Raw genomic sequence first — 21779 nt, 5'->3', positions numbered from 1 at the left:
TAGAGGGACAGTGATTTAGGTGACATTTTGTGACTTATAGAGTTGGATTGAATTAATTTAACTTAAAACTGATTAAAAGCACCAACTACACAATACCTGGCTCTGGTTGGACATGGACACAGACTTAAAGTCGACAGCTGGACAAAATGAATCAAAGAAGTGGTGAGAAAACATGTTTCTTTTAATTGAAACAGTTCAAACTGTAGCTTACATGCATTTGTAAAGTAAATAAAGTTCACCAAGTACCCTGCTCTGAATAGTTTGATACCTTTTAAAACCTTGACACTTTACATCTGAAGGAATCACTCTAAGCCTGATGACCTATTCACGCTAAATCGATATTATTACACAGCCCTATTAATTATTCAGTCTGTCCTGTGCATGTCCGTCACTGTGTGGTTTGGTTCATCCAGAAAACAGGACAGGACCAAACCGCAACAAACAAGGTCTGATCCAAAGAGATGATCATTAGGGCTGATCTTCGCCCCCACACATGCTGGACACAAATCGTTTAAAGATCTGCTTTCTTTCAGGTCACATCAAACCTTTATTTTCTTTCTATATGAAATAGCTGCAAACATGTGTACATATTGTTCCTTCATCCTTATTTTGTTTCGTCTAAACATTATATTTATACTTGAGTCCGTACGTTACAGTTATAGTCAAAAAGGATATTTAGAGTATAATTATACTCTGACCACCTTCCCTGTCCCTTCTGAAGAAAACCATTCCCACAGTGGGATGCTGCTGCCATCATATCTTTAATGGTAATGGTGTCTTCAGGATGATGCCCACTGTTGGCTTTTCTCCTCACATTGCTTCTTTGTAGCTCCTTTTTTGGCTGCTTCTCATTTGGTGTGGACAGCCATAATTTGTGCCATGGTCATTTAATTTTCAGACAGTAGATTAGATTGTGCATTTAGTTTGGAGTCAGCAGAATAAAGGGGTTTACTTTGTTGTGTGGACAAGTTCAAGCAGTGCTCAGTAGCAACAGACTGCAGCCAGATGTCCCAATTTTCAACAATAGTTAAAATGTATAGGAAGGAAGTATTTTAAATATAATCGAAACGTGTCCACAGCAAAAACTCTCACATGGTAATGTTTCCTTTTAAAGACTAAATAGCTTTGCGGGAAGCAGGTAAAAAAAAAAAAAACATAAATAAAACGCTTTGCAATAAGTAATAGAGGTGAGTCAGGGAGAGAGAAGTATATAGAGAAAGGGAGGATGGGCAGAATACAATATATAGAGGGAGAAGAAGCTGAAGAGATAGATAGAGTAGGGTTGTTATGTCAGAGGCAGTCGAGCTGCTCTCATCTTGCTATTATCTCAAGCACCCTCACATTACCATAATAATGGCTTTTAACCAAATGTAGCACTCTCCAAAGCAACACAGGCAGAAACAGTTTTAACCAAATGTAAAAGTCTCATTGGCGGTCTGAATCGGAGGGGCTTAACGTTAACATCACCACAGACTGACGAGTGCCTCTGTGGGAAGAGTGTGTGGGTTTGAGTGGGAGTTTCAAGCTGGATATAGTCTTGATCCTACTACATACAGTATAACCTAAAATTAAAAAAACATTTTGTGCGCCATAAATGTTCATATGCATACATTTATCACTTCTGCAGCAGCAAATATGTGACAGCACAGCTTTAATGCTAATGATTCTGTGTGCAGGAGTGTTTGCTCGAGCGTCCAAAATAAAACGTGCGTGGGTCTAATTGTGCATGCATGCATGTCGATGTGTCGTGCATAAGTGTGAGTGTGTGTGAGATCGTGAGTCAGAGTTGAGCTCCAGGTCTGGCCAGGTACTCTGCATGTGTTTCCCCGGTCCAGATGGCCTCTCGGCAGGCCTGGGCAGGGGCGCAGGGTTTCCTCCTGCCCTCCCACCCAGCCGCTGCAGAAGGTCGGCTCGACCGCGCTGCCCGCCTGCCCTACGACGCTGCTTTCCAGACCAACAGCTGAGGGGTAAAAAAAAAAAAGAAAAGAGAACCAGACTTAAAAAAATATATATAACTTTTCTAAATGATACAGCAAATGACGACTGGAGATATTTTTCTCTTCCTCTGACACATCCTCGGTTTTTCTTTCTGCTTTGATCTCCTTCTTTCTGATTCCTCCTTTTCCGGCGTCTGTTTAGGTGAAGTGTCAGAATGTGTGTGTGAGTGTGTGCGGTGCCAGGGAGGGTGTGGAGACCTACAGATGGTCGGGGTGGTTCCCACTCAGTGAGATCTGGGTTAGAGCCCATTCTCAGATTAGTCGGCCTCACTTGTGAAGCACCGCCCACAGGTATCTGGGCAGACCTGGATCTGACACAGAGGTTTTGTATCTGTTATGAAGCGACGCCGTGGTAACACATTGTTTCTGTCATCTTTCAGGAAATGGGGATGTCAAATCTGAGTTGTTGGGATTATACGGTGCTGTTAAGAAGTCTTCATAGATTGCTTGTTTTTGCACATTTGTTGTTTCAAGGTTTCACTTATAGCACCATTAAATATCGAAACATTTTGAAATGATTGCATTTATTAAGGGGAAACAGCTATCCAAATATGCTGAACTAATTGCATCCCTTGTTAAATGGTGTGTTGACTGTAATTAACCACATTATGTCAGGTCACCTTGGTTCTGTTTCACTATGCACCCAGATGGAGTGCGGAGTGAACACCTACACACCCAGGCATGACTACTGCCTGGAGAATCAAAAATCACTTAAACAGAACCTGTCTGACAGCACAAAGTGTACAAATGATCTCAAAAGCAACATATCACTCCTGAGGATGAGGAAGGAATTCACTTACTTTGCCTTCACACCATCACCAGCACAAATTAGTGATGGTGTGATGATCTGGAGCTGCTTTGTTGCTTCAGCATCTGGACGACTTTCTTCAACCATGAAATTCACTTTTAAATCCTGAAAAAAAAGTCCGACCATCAGTTTGTCATCTTAAGCTGAAACGCTCTTGGGCAGCTGGACCAAGAGCGTTTGGTCCAACGCTCTTGGTCCAGCAAGCGCATCGATAAGCCTGCCTCGGACTGACTCAAAAAAATACAAATAAAATTGAGATTAGAAGTGATCTAGTCAAAGCCCAGGTTTGATTTTGTTTGAGGGTGACTTAATTCAAACATTTGTGCAAAGAAAAGTAGGCCAAACATTTGCTGGTAAAATGCCATTAAACACTTCCTGTCAATTACCGCAAATTCTTAATGGCAGCTTTTGCCACGAGGGTTGGCATAATGAGTCATTAGGCTTAGGAAGCAATTACTAATGAATCTTTTTTGATTAACTGCAGTGTTTTTTTGTTTTTTTTTTAAAGCAAAAACATTTTAATCTGGAAGGAAGTACCTATTCTTTGCAGTTTGAGTTTTACTTTTTGCACTGAATTAGTGAAAAATAAACTGAACTATTTCATGATCCTGTAATTTATTTAGATGGACCTGCAATACACCTATAGGGTCTAGGCTTTGATTTTTACTAGTGAACTGTTGTCGCGTGTCTCTCAAACTAAGCAGTTTTTTTTATCTATTACATCTAATTGCCAGATGAAAAAGACTCTCCCTGAATGCTAACACCCTTCCAATTTTCTGTCCAAGCTCTCAAATTTGACATTTAATTGTAATTTCTTGGGTTTTGTATTGTTACTTTGAAAAAAAAAATAAAATAATGCGATGGAAACACTTAATGGGCTGGAAGACAAGGGGCCAAGCAAGCCTTTCCTCTGGTTTGTTCTGTCTGTTCCATGAAAAGGTCAGAGATTTTACAGAAAATAGGTATAAAGTGAATGTTACCAAGGACAAGAAAATGAAAGCTTGAAAAGCCCGTTAAATACTTAAGAAAAAGGCCAGTCGTCACTGAAATAAATCACCGCTGTGCGTCCTAATGGTAGCTGACCAGGTTGGTGTAACTAAGAGCGGAAGCGGCTAACTCTGAACGGCAGTGGGGTTAATCGGTTGTCAGCACGACCCGGGCGAAATACCTGCTCTTATAAGCTCTTGGTACACACTGCGGCGCTGACCAGTCGGTAATCTGCGACACGTAAGTGGTGGTGACAGGATGTATAGAGGGGTAATGTGCGTCTCAGTGTGTGCAGCAGCACCCTGCTGCTTTAACCCACAGCACGCCATCACACACATGCACACACACACATTTTCCTCTCCTTCACACACACGTGAATATTCACTGCTACATGCACAGCCATGCGCACACGTTCGTTTACACCCATTCTAAAGCAGACTAATGAATTAATTACACTCGCAGTCTGAGTGTTTGTGTGTATGGGCTGCTAATAGGAAGTGACAAGGGCTGCGGCGATGTACTCATCACTCCGGGCGTCCTCCCCCCGCCCAGCGAAGCTTGACATCTCTATCTTTGTAGTGTGGTCACCTGTCATTCTCTGAGTTGCCTGTTAGCTAATCATTTATGCCGACACGTCCGACACACACGCACGCAGGCACGCACGGACTCACATGCACACAAACTGTACACATGCTGCAAAGCAAGAAACAAGGCATGAAAACACACGGAGTTAACTGTTAGTTTTTTGATTCATAATTTGGTCTGATTTTATGCCTGGATGCATAAAATCATCTAGGGTTCATGATCTCCGGCCACAGCCGGGTAAAACGAATAAAGCCTCCACAGCAAATTTGTGGCTTCTCACCTCATTCATTATGTAAGAGGAGTAACAGTTCTCCTCCCTCTCCTCCTCCTTCTCTCTTCTCTTCTTCTCACCTCCTCTCTCTCTTTCTCTCTCTCTTCGCCCCGTTCTCCCCTCAGCCCTCACCTTCTGTTCGCCACCTGTATGGGAACAGATTCTCTCCTCTCCTAGCATGACACTTCAATCTGTTCTCCAGCAGATCTGAGTGTTGGCATTTTAATCTTATTTTTATATTTTACCCCCTCCACCCTTCCCCACTTCTTTCTCTCTCTCTTTCTCTCGTCTCCAGCACATATCTGTCTGCGACTGACAGGTCTGGACACCACCAGAGGTCAAATCTAAAAGGGTAAAGGTCTGACATTTGAGCTCAGAGCCAGAAGGGTTGATCTTCTCATGCAAGTGACGTTGTCCAGACAAACGCATGTATCTGTTTTGGCATTTTTGCATGCATGGTATTGTATGTGTATGGGCATTTGTGCACAAGTGTTTGTGACCTTAAATAAATGGCTCTTACTACTTGCGTTTCTTCATATTTGACATATGAGCTTGAAGAACTTTGCAACTTTACTCTGCAGTCAATTTGCATGTCCATCATTTGTGCAGCGAGTAATAATCTAAGTTCTGTAATGTCAGGAGGAAACAAACGGATGATTTAAAAATAAAAGCCATAAAAGTAGAGATAATTAACAATCCCTGCCAGAATTTGCATTGTGCTTGAATTGTTTCCATTTTGTCATGTTAGTTACAACTTCAATACACTTTACAAGAATTTCATGAGGCACACCAACCAACACAAAGTAGTTTCTTAATTTTGAGCTGGAAGGAAATTGATGCATTGCAAATAAAAATCTGACATTAGTTAAAGGCACTTGTATACAGTTTTCTAATGAAATTGCATTTCCTTTAATTAATGAAGAAATGTATCCTGTGTGTAATGTTATGTTTCAGTAGCTACAGCTGTTGCATGTTGAGTTGAACTCCAAAACTTGAAACATGAACCATCAAACAGGATAAGAGGAGAAAAAAAAACTGTTGATCAGAAAATCAAAGTTGAACAGCCAGAAAAAAGTTTTTTTATCTACAAATATTCATCCATCCTATATACTGATCTTCTGTTCACTGTGTGATTAGCGTTTCTGTGTGGTTCTCTTGCCATTGATAGGATTCAGTGTTTGGTATAAAGTTCTGCGCTGTGGAAACTGAATAATTTGGAGGTTCACATCAGCAAGGCAGGTTTTTATTTATTTAATTTCTTTACTTCCACAGGTATGTAGGCTTGCTACCAAACGTGGAGCATTTGAGCAGCTTGGGGTTGGGACATTATGTCAGTGATGAAAGGGAAAAACTGTGCCTTGAGTGTCTGTTACACAGCAGTTCCTTAAGCTCCATCTGGATGTTTGCAGGTGAGCTCTCTCCAGCATAACCGAATGGATTATAAGACCGTGCCATATAATTTTCTTCACCTCAAGTCAGTGAAGTGTTGTGTGAACTCACTGCGTGTGCTCCATAGCACAGCAGCGCTTACTTGGTTTGTCATAGCTTTGCGATGTAGAAAGTGCCATAAGTTTTCTTGTTGCTTCAAAATATCTCCCTCAAGTGCCGTTTGAGCAGTAATGCGATGAGCTGTCGTTTCTGCTGCAGTGTTTTATTGCATATGAAGTGAGATTGGTGGGAGCATTATACAGATGCACCATTAATAATAAGTTAATAAAATTAGTTCTCGTTGTAGATTTGAGCCACAGGGCTTGGGCTTGACATAATCCAATCTGAACCGACAGATGTGGCAAGAACAGAAAAGGTCCATTGTAATTCTGGGGAAGCTGCAGAGATCAACAGCTCAGGTGGGAAGATTTGCTAATTGACAGATTTGGATACTCAAATAAGATTGGCATTATAATTTAAAATTCTGGTATCTTAATGATTAAAAAATATATATATATATATTTTTTGTTTTTTACAATTTTTTAATTGTAAAAAATTAAGAAATTTGTTTTTTTTACTAACAAAAAGCTTTGTATGCCATTCACTACAGTAAGAAGAACATATAAAGATTACTCACAGATGGACATTTGAAAGCCTTTATTTCCATATACAATTAATGACATCAGGACATTTAAAATTAGAATATTACATCAGGACAATTAAAAAAACAAAAGCAGAAATGTGGGATGGTGAAAAGAAATTATATTTAACTTGCTTAAAAGTTATTTTTGAAAGGTACCTTTAGTCTGATAAAGCGAGACGGATATTTTAATTTATTGAATATGAATGTATGTTGTGACAATATCTACTTTTTACTGTAGATGCATCAGTGACAGAGAAAATGATGAGAGTTGATGGGGAAAAATAATCTTTGAAGAAAACCTGAAGAAGATTAGGTCTAGGGTGAAGGTCCAATTACAACTAAACCTACAATTGAATGGTCAAAATTGGCCTAGTTAAAGTGTGAGAGTATGAATATTTTTTGTAAGGCAGTATGTGCTCCCTCGTAGTGCAGAGAGGCCTCAACAGAGGGCTGATGGTGATTCCTTGTCATAGATACAACTGATGACTATTCCACTAATCTTGCCATTTCTCTCCTTCCTTCTCTCCCAATCCTCCCATTTTTCTCAGTCTTTTTATAGATGAAAGGCTTCACACTTTTTCTGGCAATGGCCTGCAGTCATCTGAATTAAACATTGATTTTATCGGAAGTTTAGTCACTGCGTCCGTGACAACCGCCTGCCTTCTTGATAAACGTCGTGCCAACGTCTCATCGCAGAGGAGCGGCAAGCTGAGGAGAGAAGGATGAAGGAGAGGAGAGAGTGAGAAATGTGAGGATGGCGACTGATGGGGGAGGGGGGGGAAGAGATTTCAAGAGGATGACATTTAAAAAAAAAAGCAGAAGAAGATAGACAGGGACAGAGGGAACCGTGGAGGGAGACAAGCAGAACACAGGGGGGATGAGGAGGAAGAACAAGGGATTCAACAGGCAGCAATTAAGAGAGGAAAGACGGCGAGGAAGAAAGGCTCAGCGGTGGATGAGGAAGGGCTCACACAGAATAGAAAAGGGAAAGTTTTTGAAGTGCCGTGTTCAAATCTCTCTTTTGTTCCCGTCATTGTCAAACACCTGGCACAAGTCATCTTGGTGAAAGTCCGACCCTTTCCTTCTTATGCCCAACTCTTCCTCACTCCTGCCATCAATGCAGAGACATCAGATCATCGTGAGAGTTACAGCTCAGGCCTCCATTGCTCTCCTTCATCTTGGATAATTTAAAGCGTCAATATATTCCTCAATGGTTTCTGCTATAATGCTAGACAACACTATTCGTCTGCTGAACTGTCCACAATCAGTTCATCCGCTGAATTTATTCTAATGTTATTTTATGTGACAGACCAACACAAAGTACTGGTGAAGTAGCCTAGTAGCCCAGCTCCCTGCTTCTTTGTCTTCTATTGGTTGTTTGTACACTAAATGTCTAAAAAACCTCTGAGTCCTTTACATTTGATTATTAGTTGAGACCCGGCACTAATTTGCTGTTTTTATTTAGTGGCATGAAACCCTTCAGAAGAAGTTTTGAAGCGCATGACTTGTTTTCTTTCCAACTCTCATTAATGCGTTTCTTTGAGTTTATCAAATTAAAAAGCAACACATTCAGTTGAACTTTGTGGTCGTAACATGACAAAGTGTGAAAAAGTTTTAGGTGTGCGAGATCTTTAAGGCAAAAATATAAACAAAAACTGTTTCAGTTTCACATTCATAACCTCAAGTTTCAAAGAAGAAAAAAAAAAAAAAAGGTTTTTGTGAGACGCGCGACTACAATAAACACAACATGCTGACCGCTTAGCTGGGATTCCATAAACTTTCATCCCCGTTCTGGGCATAAGTTTCTTCTTCCTCCTCTTCCCTGCTTTCTCTATCAGAGGTTTGTTGTCGGGCGCCCCGAGGAGACGAGAAGATGAAAGGGAGCCGGTCTCAGGGGAGAGAGCTGGAGCTGAATGGAGAAGCCCTGTGCTCCCTGCGCTAGTCGTCTCTGGGATGAGACATCTCCAGGGTGGGGTACTCTGGTTCACGCTTACCCTCCTCCATAGGCACATCGTACACATTTACACACACACACACACGCACATAAATACACCTTGAAGGAGATGGTCCCCTGTGAACTCGACAAATAAAACTTCCTGTCTTTGCTGTATTCACAGTCGAAGGGCGTGGTGGACTCGAGGGAAAGCGAAAAAGGGAATTAAACACGGATAACAGCAAAAGTGCGTTAAGGAAGCAAAAGAAAACCGACGGGCTAGTTTTCATATAGAATTCATGAATATCCCTTCCCTCTCCGTTTCCCTCTGTGGCCCTCTGATCGCTCATAGAGGAGTTCCCTCACACGCATGGCCCTGGGGTGGCACAGCCCCAGCTCCCAGAGAGCATTGCTGCACTAGGAATACCTTCCCATGTGGGTCAATCCCTCCCCTTTATCCTTATCTCTGTCTGAATCCCCGCGTCCCTCTGTTTCCCCCTCTCTCTCTCTCTCTCTCTCTCTCTGGCTCTCTTTTTGCTGCAGTAGGTATGAATAATTAACTCTGCGTTTCCTCTCCTCTCATGTCAGGTCTCCGTCTGCCACCCCTCCTCCCGCCCTTCTCCGCTGTGTCTCTCGCAACGGCTGAAGTGTTATAACAGAAGTGAGTCATTTAGGAGAAGGAAAAGGCTGCAGATCAAGGAGAGTTGACTTCTGGTTGGAACTTGGCACGTTACATAAGCTGTCATGGCGCGTTATTGACTGATGGAGCGAGCAACAGAGACGAGGAACAGGAAAAAAAAACAGGGAGAGAGCAAAGGTGAAACTGTGATAATGGTGTGTGGAATAAAAGTAGATGGAGAGGATTATGCTCGAGTTATGTGGAGCGATTCGGTATTAAAAGTGGTAAAAGGTAACGTAAGCCTGCCACTTATCCTACAAAGGACTTAAAGCATTGATTGTTGCATGCAAGCATTTGTCAATGTAGAAACGAAACTTTAGTTTTGACAAAGTTGCTTTTTAAAAGTAATTTACGGATAAAGTTTACGATTACTTGACTCTGATTCAATGATTTATGAACAAGTACAGCACAATTTCTGTGAGCATTGAAGCCACAGTTTGCCAACTGGTTGAAATGATAAGACTATAAATGATCTAAATGATGATTGTACAAAGTTACAGAAGAAATTCGCAACATTATGTACACCATGGCATCTTTTTACATGTTCACAATCACACGAGTCTGAACTAAGAAGCAGGGTTTCTGGACCAAAGTCGTTTATTTGTATTTCAAGGCTGTGTGATTGGTTACAATTTAGCCAATTATTGTGTAAGAATGTTAAATAGACTCATGAACCCAACACTGAACTGTAGGCCACAATCAAAACAGCCAAGTTTGGTACAGAAACAACACAGAGCTTCATCAGAATAACACCACGCCAAGAGCAGCACAACCACTACGGCATGCTGAAGAATTATGAAACTCGTAATGTTTCAGTATACCGAGTCAGTTTAGACAATCTTATGCTCCTGACTTTGTGGGCAGCAGTGCATAAAATGAGGCCACAAAGACACGGATGAGAGTGTGTGGTTTGGAAACGTTGAGTATCTTTTGGGATGAGTTAGAAAACAGAGACTCTATGCCAGACCTTCTTGTCCAACATCAGTGCCTGACCTCAATAATGAACTTCTGGAAGAATAATCAAAAAGTCTCATAAATGTACACATAAACTTTGAGGAAAACCTTCCTAAGAGAGTTGACACTTTAATAGCCACAAAGGTGGACTCTGAATTTATTAAACCCCATGAATTAGGACAGGGATGTCACTTACATTTGCTTTAGTTCCCTTTTATTTTTTACGTAGTTTTAACAGGGTTGTTCACACTTTTGAGATCTGGTTAAAATCACGTCTATGTTTTAGTTTGGATGTTTGGTTTGAACAACACAACCCAGCAAAAGTGAACAACTTGAAATAACATCAAAACATTCAAGGCAATGCGAAATAACTCACTAAAGTTTTATTTGCGGACAGGCCATCACCTATAATAAATCCATAAAGGAGTTTAGCTTTTAATTAACTTTTAAATTTGCCTGTAATGTCAGTTTGCAAAAGTAATAACAGCTTGCAAAGTTCTCACATTTATTCCTAAATTACTAAATTAAAATGGAGATGGAAAAACAGTGTTTTGACGACTGAAGTGTCATGAGGCCGATTAAAAGAGGCAGAAATCATGGTGGATGGAGTTCATCTTGATGAATCCTGGAAGGACCCAAACACTCTACTCAAACTTGGAGTAGTAGCCAAGAAAAAAAAAAGAAAAAAAGACAGATTTGTCATCTGAACAAAGCCAAGCCCTGTCTTCGCTCATGAATTTATTCTTTTAAGCATAGTCTAAGTACATTGTTGTATTTCTACAGACAGCTTCCTCTGGGAGCCTTGAAAGTAGCTCCCATATTGAAATTCAAATGTATAATTTAACAGTTATTGTTTAGCTGTAAGCCAAAGTACTTTATCAGGCCACAAATCAAATCAGAACATCACATGGGTTTGTCGTGGCGCTCCTGTTCCACCAGTTAGTGCCCATTAACCCTTCACTAATCCGACACACGGTCCGTCTCGTCCTCTCTTCCATATTTCCGCCTCCTGACAAGTCCTTCTTGACAAATTCCTCCTTCTTTCCGTCTCCGTTCCCTCAGGTGCTGTATTACCATAATGGCTCCATGTTATGGTGATGTACTAGGCAGCAGTATGGAAATACAACATGCCAAGCCTCACATTATCAGAGCTGAATGCATTAGATGTCATTTGAGTGAGAGCGCGACGGTGCGGTCATTACGTGTTAAACTATTCTGTGGGAAACAAGAGGAGATGAGGGACACGGAGGGAGAAGGAGGGAAAATCTAGGGATTCAGATTCTTGTCCAGAAAATGAAAGATGATTAACAGAGAGATAAAAATTTGAGATGAAAATAGTCTCTCTTTTTTTTCTACCAGTTTTGCATACATCCAGAGTGTTTTTAAAGGCGACTGTGGATCCATTGGACTCTGCAAACCTGAGAGTTGTGGGTTTGACTAGTTTCCTTCTACCACATGTTGATGTGCTTCTGGTCAAGTTACCCACTGATCTGCATACAAATGCATGAATGAAAGTGTGATTGGATGAATGTGGCGCTTGTCGGTATGATTAGAGAGTGCTAGCTAAATTAATTTTGTTTATCAGTAGATCTGCCTTAAATAATGAAACTGCAACAAAAAAAAAAACTGTTTATAGGTATTTAATTATCACTAGATATAGAAAGAAAGCAGCTACCAACGCCAAATACCAATTATTTGGCGTTGGTAGCTGGTCCAGTTTTATTGTCTTTTTATTATCTATGTCCTCTTTATTCTGAGCTAAAATATATTGTTAATGTTTGGATGGATTATGGTAACATTGTTCACATTTACTAGAATTGAAAACGTTTTCTTGGTCTTTCGACAAATTCATCAATGCATTATTTTAGAGAGAGAGTTCTCAAAATTTATGTCCAAATCCAATTTCCAGATGAAAGGTGTGATGAACAAATGATTTTTTATTTTTATTTATTCATCGTTAATAATTGTTATAAGAAAAACAAATGGCATTTATGCCTCAAGTTGTTTGTGACCAAAAGCTAAGAAGTTAACTTTGCAGTTCATATCTCATATCTTTCTAATCATTGAAAATAACTTACCAAAAAACCTGAGGTAAAACCTCGAGAAACTGGTACCATAGACGGCATCCTGAAAAATTACACCGTCACACATGGCCCATATTATTATTCTTTTTTTCCTTTCAGACACATTATTTAAAATAAAAACAAGTCTCACTTACAACCTAAATGTATTTGTGGTTAATTACAGTTTTTTTTTTATATAGCTGTTAAAGATCTTCATGCCAGTTATCTGGAGGTAATGTGATTAAATATAAAGTAGTAGTGTTTAACGTGAGGGGTGAAAATAAAACTGTGAAATACAAAGTGTCAAAAAATATAATTGTAAAATAGAAACTCCTCAGTGCATACAGCAACGGCGAAGGAGCTCATGAGATGAAGATTAATATGGCGATTTGTCCGGTGAGGAGGGAAAAGTATGAAAAAATGTTCCCTCAGCCGCATCAACTAGATACCCCAATAAACAGGCATCCTGTGAGGGAGTTTAAAGGCCACTTATGGCTTGCAATAAAAACTAATCAAGAAACCTATCTTCTTTTTCTGCTTACTTTTTCAAAATGTATCTACATTTGCTGCATGGGAAAACGTAACAGAGCTCATCCCGTCCTTTTTCTGTGTTTTAGACAAACATCTCTAACACATTAGGACTGAGAAGGTCCATTCTGGGCCGATAAAAAAGAAAACCAATTATCAGCAATCGACCGTCATGCTCTGTTGTTTTGGTTTTCTGATGTGATCATCGTCATCCATTTGGTGCATTTTCATATTGGAGGCGTGGTTTGAAATGCTTTTTGTTGGTAAGAAAGTAATAAAAAAAAAAATTAGCAATCTTTTATTTGTGCTTTGACAAATAAAAGATTGCTATTTATGATTGGTATTTATTTCTGTTTTACAATTTCAGGATTTTTTATGTTGTGTGTCTCCAAAATATGTTTGACATGTAAGTAAAATTTGTCCAGGAGATACAAAGATACAAAAAGTCCAAAACAAAAATCTCTACCCTCTGAGATGAATCCAGACTTTTGAAATGACCTTTGAAAATATCCCAGGACATGTAGCAAGAGATTATCTGATTTGTACAAGTTTCCAAAACCAACAAATGTGTAACATGTGCTCAGAGTCCATCATCTTCATTGCCTCCACACAGTTAACTCATTGGAGGCCAGTGCCCCCAGTGACTTGATTTAGTTAAATGATTGAGAAGACTGAAGACTAAGCAATGCCCAGGCAAATGCTGTCTTTGGATAAAGTAAGATGACAGAATAAAAGCTGCAGGAATCAGTGGCTTGGTGCATCAAGGACAGGCCTTGAGCAACATAATCACAGAAGAGCAGCTGCCACTAAGCCTCTGTGCCATCTTACTTCTCTGGAGCATCTGCATGTTGTCGCCATTGGACAAAAACGTTGCATCTACATTTTAATATTTTACTTTTCTTTTGAAAATCGCATCCGTTGATCGCTTTTCATATCAGTCTGCGGTTTCATTGATAAATGCCCAATATCAGAAGGAATTTTAATTTATATTTAGAAGAAGTAAGTGTTTCCTGATTTCTCTGCAGGAACAGTAAAGTTACTGCAAAGCTATTTGGCTAAAAGCGTGTTTACAGTTTTAAGACTCTTGGCAGTGCAGGAACGAGATTGTTGGGTCACTTAACGATGCATCTGTTACTGATTGATTTAAAGGGAAATTGGCATTAAATCTGCAGCGTAATACTGAGGAGGACATGTGTGCCTTACTAGTTTCAACCGTCCCATGTTGACGGATCAGCAGATTGTACAGAGATTTGCGGATTTAGAACTGGCTGCTTGTCTGTGGACTTACTGTAGTATCTATGACGGAGCATTCTGTATTGAAAATGTTAGTCTAGTGATGACTTGGTTTCTCATTTCCACCCGAGTGAAGCTGGCTTCAGCCTCTGCTCTAGGCATCAAGTGGCATTCAGGTTCAGTAATGTTGAAAAAAAAAAAACCCTATTCAAACGCATTCAAAATATGGAAAACCAGATATTTCCCCATGTTTATAAGTGAACTGATGATTTTTTTTTTACAATATTCAAGAATTCAAACAAGTTCCTATATTTAGCTGAAAAGTTACTTGTAGGTTAGTTTTGTCTTATTTCAAGTGTACTAACATATTTATGTAGAAAACTAGATAAAAAATACATGGTAATAGTTTGGATTTTTGCAATGTGATTGTGACTTCCATTCAACTTTTTCACATTTTACCCAATAGCCAACACTAAAAATAGTCCTGTCAGCAAAAGCTTCAGAGGTTTGTTGCATGAGGATGAAAAGACAAGCAGCTAATAGATTCTTGTGTTCCAGAATATAAACATTATCCTGAGCACAACATTCTCACAATAAAGCTCGGTGCTGGCAGCATTATTTTGTGTAAATGCTTTCCTTTAGCAGGAAAGTTGGTCAGAGTTGATGGGAAGATAGAGCTGAATAGTTCTAAAAACAAAATGTTTGAAGCAAAGATGAATGTTCACCTTTTTGCAGAACAGTGCCTGAACATATGTTTGTGGCCCAGTCAAAGCTTGAACCTAAATCTAATTGAGACTATGTGATGATCCTCAACCAAACTGACTGAATATAAACAAGTTTGCCAAAATGAATGGGCATTAATCTCCTGTTGTAGATGTGCAGAGCTTGTACAGACATACCAAATACCCACAGATGTAATCGCAGCAGAACGTGGTTCTACAATGTACTGACTCAGGTTGGCTGAATATAAATGTGTGGTACATTTTTTAAAATTTGTATAAAAAAAATAAATAAAACTTTATATTTTCTTTCTTCCACTTTGCAATCATGCACTGCTTTGTCTTGATCATAAAGTCAATTACAATTTTTTTTTTTAGCATTAAAACCATTTATGGATACTTTTGCAAGGCACTATGCTGGCAAGAATCACAGGTGAAACGCACACTCTAAAGTGTTTCTGTTCAACAATCACAGAAAATTACTGCCTGGGTCAAAGCAATGTGCTCTGATTTCAGCGACCTGCTGTGTCGGTGCGCCTGAATGAACCGAAACAACTGGGAAATTGGCTTATCCGTGTCTTTACAATCAGCAACTTATTCATCCTGTGAACACTATGAAAAAGCCAGTGTTAATCCGGCTCAACACCTCCAAGCTAGGGTGCCTCTCCAGAAGCCATTCTGGGGGTGAAGCAAGTGTATTCGCGTGTTGCTCTTACCCAGCATGGCGGAGATGGCAAGGGGGTGCTTGCAGCAAAGCAAATGGAAGCATATGAAGCCGGGGGAGAGTACGCTTAAGACAGGGATTTTTTATTTATTCACACCCGTGACAGAGATGCAGCTCCGGCCCAGGTGGGTGCTCTAAATAACTCATGGGCTGCATCTGATACCGACTGCGTGAATTTGTGGAAGAGCTTGAGGTTTGGATTGGTGAGATGAACTAGGGGGTGGGGGGAAAGAGGCAAAAGTCTGTCGTGTTCAGCCTTTGGTGTTTACTAAAGGAAGCTCACTGATGCACCGTCATGCGCTACCATTCCTTTTTGAAGCCATTGAGCCATTAAAGATTTCAAGTTGCATGTCTCTGACATTGTGGCCTTTGTAGTTGCAGATATTTAACTGCATGAGAACAGAGACCACTGGGCAACATTGGCTTATTTTAAAAATTCACATTGTGCTCAACTACCAACAGGTGATTTGTTCAAATGTGGTAACACTTTATTTGAAGGGGGGTGAATAAGACAGTCATGACACCGTCATAAACATGACATAACTCCTGTCATGAACATGAATAAGCCTTCATGTATATTTATGACTGTTGTCATAAAGCGTCATTCAGTAAATTATGACACTTTTAATACAAAGTTGACATTATTCAAAATGTCTTTGTTATGACAACTTGACATTAACCAAGAAATCATTACTGTTTAAACTTTACCTTTAATAACATAAAGTTACCTAATTTTTAAAGTGCAATCAGTAATACTTTTATAACAAATTTATATCAAACAGCTCCATCACATTCTTAGCAGTAGGACAGATGATTCTGTTTACTCACACTCATTTTTACTCATTTTTACATGGAGCTGAAAAATAAACAAATAAAAGAGAGAAAAATTAACAGAGCACTGCAGTACCTGTTATTATTTGCAGCTGTTTTTCCTCTCAGCTTTATTTCTGCACTGGCTTCACACAGCAGAGTGCAAGTGTCCCATCAAGTCACTCCCCAACACAAGGTGGTCAGCCTTTGCTTAACTTTAGTTTGTTTAAATTTGTTTGAACTCGCTGTTCAGAAAGCATCTGAATTATATCCTGCAGCCTAATTTCGTAATCTTAATCTCTTACACATAGATTTTTCACTCATTTTGATAGGTTGATTGATTTTGTCTCCCTTTTTCGTCTTATATTTTTTGTCAACTCATCCACTGTTTTACAAGTAAAATCAGGCCAATCAATTAACTTTCTATGCCTAACCAAGTTGCCTCATTGGTGTTCCTGATGAGTGTGTTTCCTTCTAAGAATACATGGCGTATAGCGGGGAGGGGGTGTGTTTTCTTAGGCTTTCCTCTGTTCTCCAGCAGGACTTCTGGATGAGTCACGGTGAGGATACACGCTGCCCTCCCTCATAAATATAGCAAACCTTAAAGTGCATAAAAATGTTCTGCTTTGAATCTGGACAAAAAAAAGAAAAAAAAAAAAAAGAGAAAAACTATGTATGGACATAAATATTACAGCACGTATGTAATGTCTTTGAGCTGCGAGGTTTCATTGTGCAGCACCAAAGCTGGTTGCATAGATTAAACTCGATGCACAGTTTTGAGAGGTATAAAGGCAAATAGGTGCATTTGTGGAGGTGCAGAAAAGTTTTTAAGAGGAAGCTCAAAGTTCATAAGAATTGTGGAGATGTGTGCTTTTAAATAAAGGCAAAGAGGTTGGGGCGGGAGGGGGGATTGTATCCGTGGGCATCGCCTGAAGGCATCACACACACAGAGCGCCAAAGAAAGAGGGAGACAGAGCTGCGTCTGTCACCTATCAATCTTCCCTCTTCTGCTTTTATTTGTTTTACTGTTTTTTCTCCTGTTTACACAAATTTTTCTCCTTTAACCTCTCCGCCTTTCAAAACTCTGCTTACCTGTGTGTGAAAGGATGTTATTATTGCGGCGGAAACTCTAGAGGACGGACATGCATCCCCCAAGATAAAGACGTCTCCTTTTTTTCTCCAGGCTACCAAAGTTATTGCTGTCAGTTTTCATTAGTCTTGAAACGCCCGTATAATTCATCCTTGCATGAGCACAGTGTGTGTTTATTAGTGTGTGCTCTCTCTTTCAGGTGCATCTGAGCTCTCGAGTCTGTCAAGGCCTCTCGCGATCCAACAGAAAAGGCGACGGCTGGGTTTGCAACTTTAAATCCTGCTGATCTGCACTAAAACATGACTCAGAAACACTTGTACAATGTCCAACCTATGAGGAAAAAGAGAAATGTTCATTTATAGCCGCTACCCACTCAGTCCTTTCTCCAGCAGTGACTGTGAAAAGATTGCCAGCTAGTCATTCAGTCAGTCAGTCAGTCACAGAGCCGCCGCAGTTATCATATTGAGACTCATGTCTCCTGCTGCGTGGGAGGAAAACGGGGATTCAGGAAAAAACCCGTGGGCATTTTTTTAAAACGGTGGAAATCGTGCGACCAATCTATCTGTTCTAAAACCTTACAAATGTGCACTTACTTTGTTAGCCATTTATTAACATGCTTTCTATCTTGACTGCTGGTTAGGTAAAAGGATATCATTTTTGGAGAAGAAAGGCACAGTTTTAATATGGCTAAACAAGATCTAATTGTGACGTTTTTTCACTTTATGATTAAGTCTGTTTTTGTTGAATTTTGAGTTGTGGTAGGAGACGATCACAACCATACAATTAGATAAACTGCAGCAATGAATGATAACAAACACTTTTTTTATTTTCTGGACATGCGGACAAATTATGATCATTTTAACATGTCTGATACCCAAAAGGATCTGGAAAGGATTGTCCAAGAATACCCTCACATTGCAGTTTTAGTAAAGTTTTTAATAAGTGGGACAAAAACACAAGTTGTGATGTAGAAAAATCAAAGATTGAAGGCGTCATCTCGGTGTCAGTCAAAAGGGCTCAGCTTTCCAGCTCCTCACGTTTTTACCTTTTTATACAAAGTTGAAATCTTGAAACCAAAACCTCTTATCGTTCTTTTTTTCCCCCAGAGTTTTCAAAACTACATAGGAATCCTAGTTTGGGAGAAATGATTTGTTTTCTTGCTGTTTTTTTGCTCCATCAAATTCTGCAGCATCACATCTAACATTCGAACCATTGCAGTAACTTCATCACCCTGTAGCAGAGGAAATGTCAAACCTGTCCTGGAAACGAAGGTGACTTTTCCGTATTTATTTAATCAAACTCAACGCTCATTTGTAAGTTATTGTGAATAAATGTATTTAATTATTGTTATGTGGTAGAGGAGTCATAGACTGAGTTAATTTGTGACTCCTTTTGGCCTTGTGCATGGCAGCGTGTGTGTGTATGTGTCTGACTGGTGGCTTGTCCTGGAAGCATCATCCTCTGTTGGGACGATCTGCTCAGAATGCTGTTTTATATAGAAAAGTAATGCCGTCACTTGCATGCATTTGTAATTGGTAGCTCATACGGCGTCACAGAGATCGTGTCACCAATTTCCCCTGGTTTCTAAGGAGCTGCTGGTGTTTGCCTTGTGGGAACGAGGGGGGACAGATGGAGGAATCCCTCTCTCACTGCCCACTCCTGCTTTAGTTTCCCTCTCTCAGGGGGGGTCTCACATCTCCCTCAGCACAGAGGTATTTCTAAATTAAATAGTATCTAATGAACTGGAAAACCTACCCCTGCTGCTGTCGGTGTGTTCCTGTTTGTGTATTTGTGGAGTACGTGCTGGAGAGCAGAATGAGAAAATGAAAGAAAAAAAAAAAAAAAAACTAGAGCGAGAGATTAAAAGACAGAAGAATTTTCATCGCTGTGTGGTGATTGCACAGCCGGTGTGTGGCATCGTGAAGACTGTGTTGGTTAATTGTATATCTCAGCAGTTCTAATTGCTTTAATTCCCTGTAATTAATCAGTAATTGTAGTGAGGATCCAGGCACAGCTTTTCTCCTCACACGAAAGAACTTTTCAATATGGAGTACATAAATATAGATGAGAGAAAAGAATGTAAGACGATGGTGTGGAGAGAAATAAGAAAGGGGGGAAAAAGATTGTGAGACTGACAGAAAAAAATACTTTATTTAGCAGTCCTAGAAATCACGCTGTAAACGGTGGAGTCTCATTTCTCATTAATGTATTCTGAATGAAAATGAGAGATTATGGTTGAAAGTGGAGCAGTCCCAGCAGACCTTGCAGCAGTTTCACAAATAAATTCCCTCAACCAAAAGTGGAAAAATGATTTCTACTGAAAGAAAAAAAAAAAAAGTATGTTTGAAAAACACCCATTATGATCACAAACCATCTCCAGATCGGTGGTAGTTCTTTCTTGGCTCACAGGCTTTTCGATTTCCACTGAGTGTAGCACCAAAACATGGCGCTACCGTTTCACTTTGCTCAGTCAAAGAGGAGAAAATGAGACCGAAACAAAACCAACTAAAGTTCTGTACAAAATGTATGCTTTACCATTTTAGTTAATCAACATTTGTAACTTCACCTTAATGATTAATCATTTTGGCCTCTCCAAATTGTCCCTAGGTGTGAGTGTGTGTGCATGGTTGTGTGTCCTGTCTGTCTCTATGTTGCCCTGTGACAGACTGGCGACCTGTCCAGGGTGACCCCGCCTCTCGCCCCGGAACGTTAGCTGGAGGAACAAGGGTGTATAGAAAAGGGATGGATGGATGGATTAATCATTTTCCTTTATGCTGCAGTATAAATATGAAGTGACGTGCAGACTGTTAAGTATGTTGGAGGATCTGTGATGCTGTGGGCCTGTTTCTTTTAAAAAGAAGAGCATAATAAGCTCTTTGAAATGCTGAGAAACCTTAAACTGTAGTGACGTCTGCCAAAAACAAAAAAGTGGGTCATAATTCGATCTTTCTGCAGGATAGTGATCCAAAATATTTGGCCTAATGTACACCGGAAGACATGAAATCAACCATCGTGAGTCCTACAGAAAAACACTTTAAGGTGACGAGAGCATAAGAGAGGACTCGGGATTCGGGACGATCTAGACGGATTGTGCAATGTTCAAGGATTCCTCCCTCTATTTACTCCAGGGATGTTGAGACTAATGATGTGGTTTCTGGGAAGAAATTCAAAACACAACAGGGAGGGAGGATCAAACATTCACTGCAAGATTCGTTTTCATGGATGTAAAGACGTGGCATCCAGGTGACTCTCTGGCTGACTTTTCTGTACTTGAAGAACCAGTTCAGGCACCAGACACAGTCATTTGGGACTGCTACGATAGGAAAAACTTGTAAGTGATGCAGAAAATGAATGATGATTCCTGCACATTTGGTAGCTAGAACCTTCCAGCTTGCCTTTCTGAAACATTTTTGTTAGACGGCGTAGGAAGGGTGTGGCACCTGCTCCCAGGGAGTCCCCGCGTCCAGTCGGTCCACCAGAGGGCGAGACCGACTGGAGAATCCCTCCTACTCATCATATTGCTGCAAGGTAATCCCTCTTCTCCGTCTCGCTCACCTCCTCCTCCTCCTCCTCCCCAGCTCTTCCTCGCTCACCCTGTCCCCCTCATTAATTCCTAATTAAGACAGCAGCCCGCCCACCCACACACCTCCTCATTGCAAATATTGCACATAAACGCTTTTTCTGGTCAGACTTTTTCCATTTACGGAGATTTGAGCTGAGGGTAGCAGACTCGATGAGATGTGTGAGTGTGTGTGTTTGTAAATGTTGTATAATGATTCCTGCTCTGTCCCTTTCCCCCCCCAGCCCTGGATGAAAGCAAACCTTTGTCATTCTTGATCGTTTCCTAAATGAGAGTTGGTGGCTGGTCTTCGGCGACCTGCTGCGCCCCTCCCTCCCCTTCTGTTTTCTGTCTGCCGTCCCCACCGCCACCCACACCCCACCTCATAAACGTCGCCGGCTCGCTCATAACAAGCCGGATTCTCATAGATCTCCATCAATTTGTGTCACACTAGGGATTCCCTGAACAAAGATGCCTTTTCCCACATCAACCCACAGCATCTATGCATTATTAAGGTTGGAGAAACAGGCTGCAAAGTGTCTGCCACAGCTTTGGTTGCACAGCTAAAGGATACAAAGCACAGAGGACAGAAAGACGAGGCAGAAAACAAAAAAAACAAAAACAAAGGGATACTGATGATAAAAAGCTAACATTTTAAAATATGCCGACTTGTTCGTGCATTCCTTTGCATCTTTGTGACTGCTAAGCAGAAATCCTGTTCTGACTCCCTCTTTAAAGTGTTTGTTCATTAAAGAGATTTCCCAAGAT

General features: G+C 40.3%; 2 long non-coding RNA genes across 3 annotated transcripts in view; one reads left to right on the top strand and one right to left on the bottom strand.

Moving 5' to 3' along the window:
- The window catches only part of LOC103471236 (uncharacterized), a 55798-nt gene that overhangs the window by 11337 nt on the left and 22682 nt on the right, over positions 1 to 21779 (top strand). The gene's annotated exons all lie outside the window — the stretch shown is intronic.
- On the bottom strand, positions 161 to 4948 carry LOC145553061 (uncharacterized). The gene is made up of 3 exons (XR_014089238.1): positions 4658 to 4948; positions 2798 to 2910; positions 161 to 1960 (listed from the first exon to the last, which is right to left on the bottom strand). It is a non-coding gene; the product is annotated as an uncharacterized LOC145553061 (long non-coding RNA).

The sequence above is a fragment of the Poecilia reticulata genome, chromosome 10 (genome assembly GCF_904066995.2).
Source record: "Poecilia reticulata chromosome 10, P_reticulata-male-v2, whole genome shotgun sequence".
NCBI lineage: Eukaryota > Metazoa > Chordata > Actinopteri > Cyprinodontiformes > Poeciliidae > Poecilia > Poecilia reticulata.
Note: the sequence above shows the minus strand (reverse complement) of the source record. Positions and strands in the feature narration are given on the sequence as shown.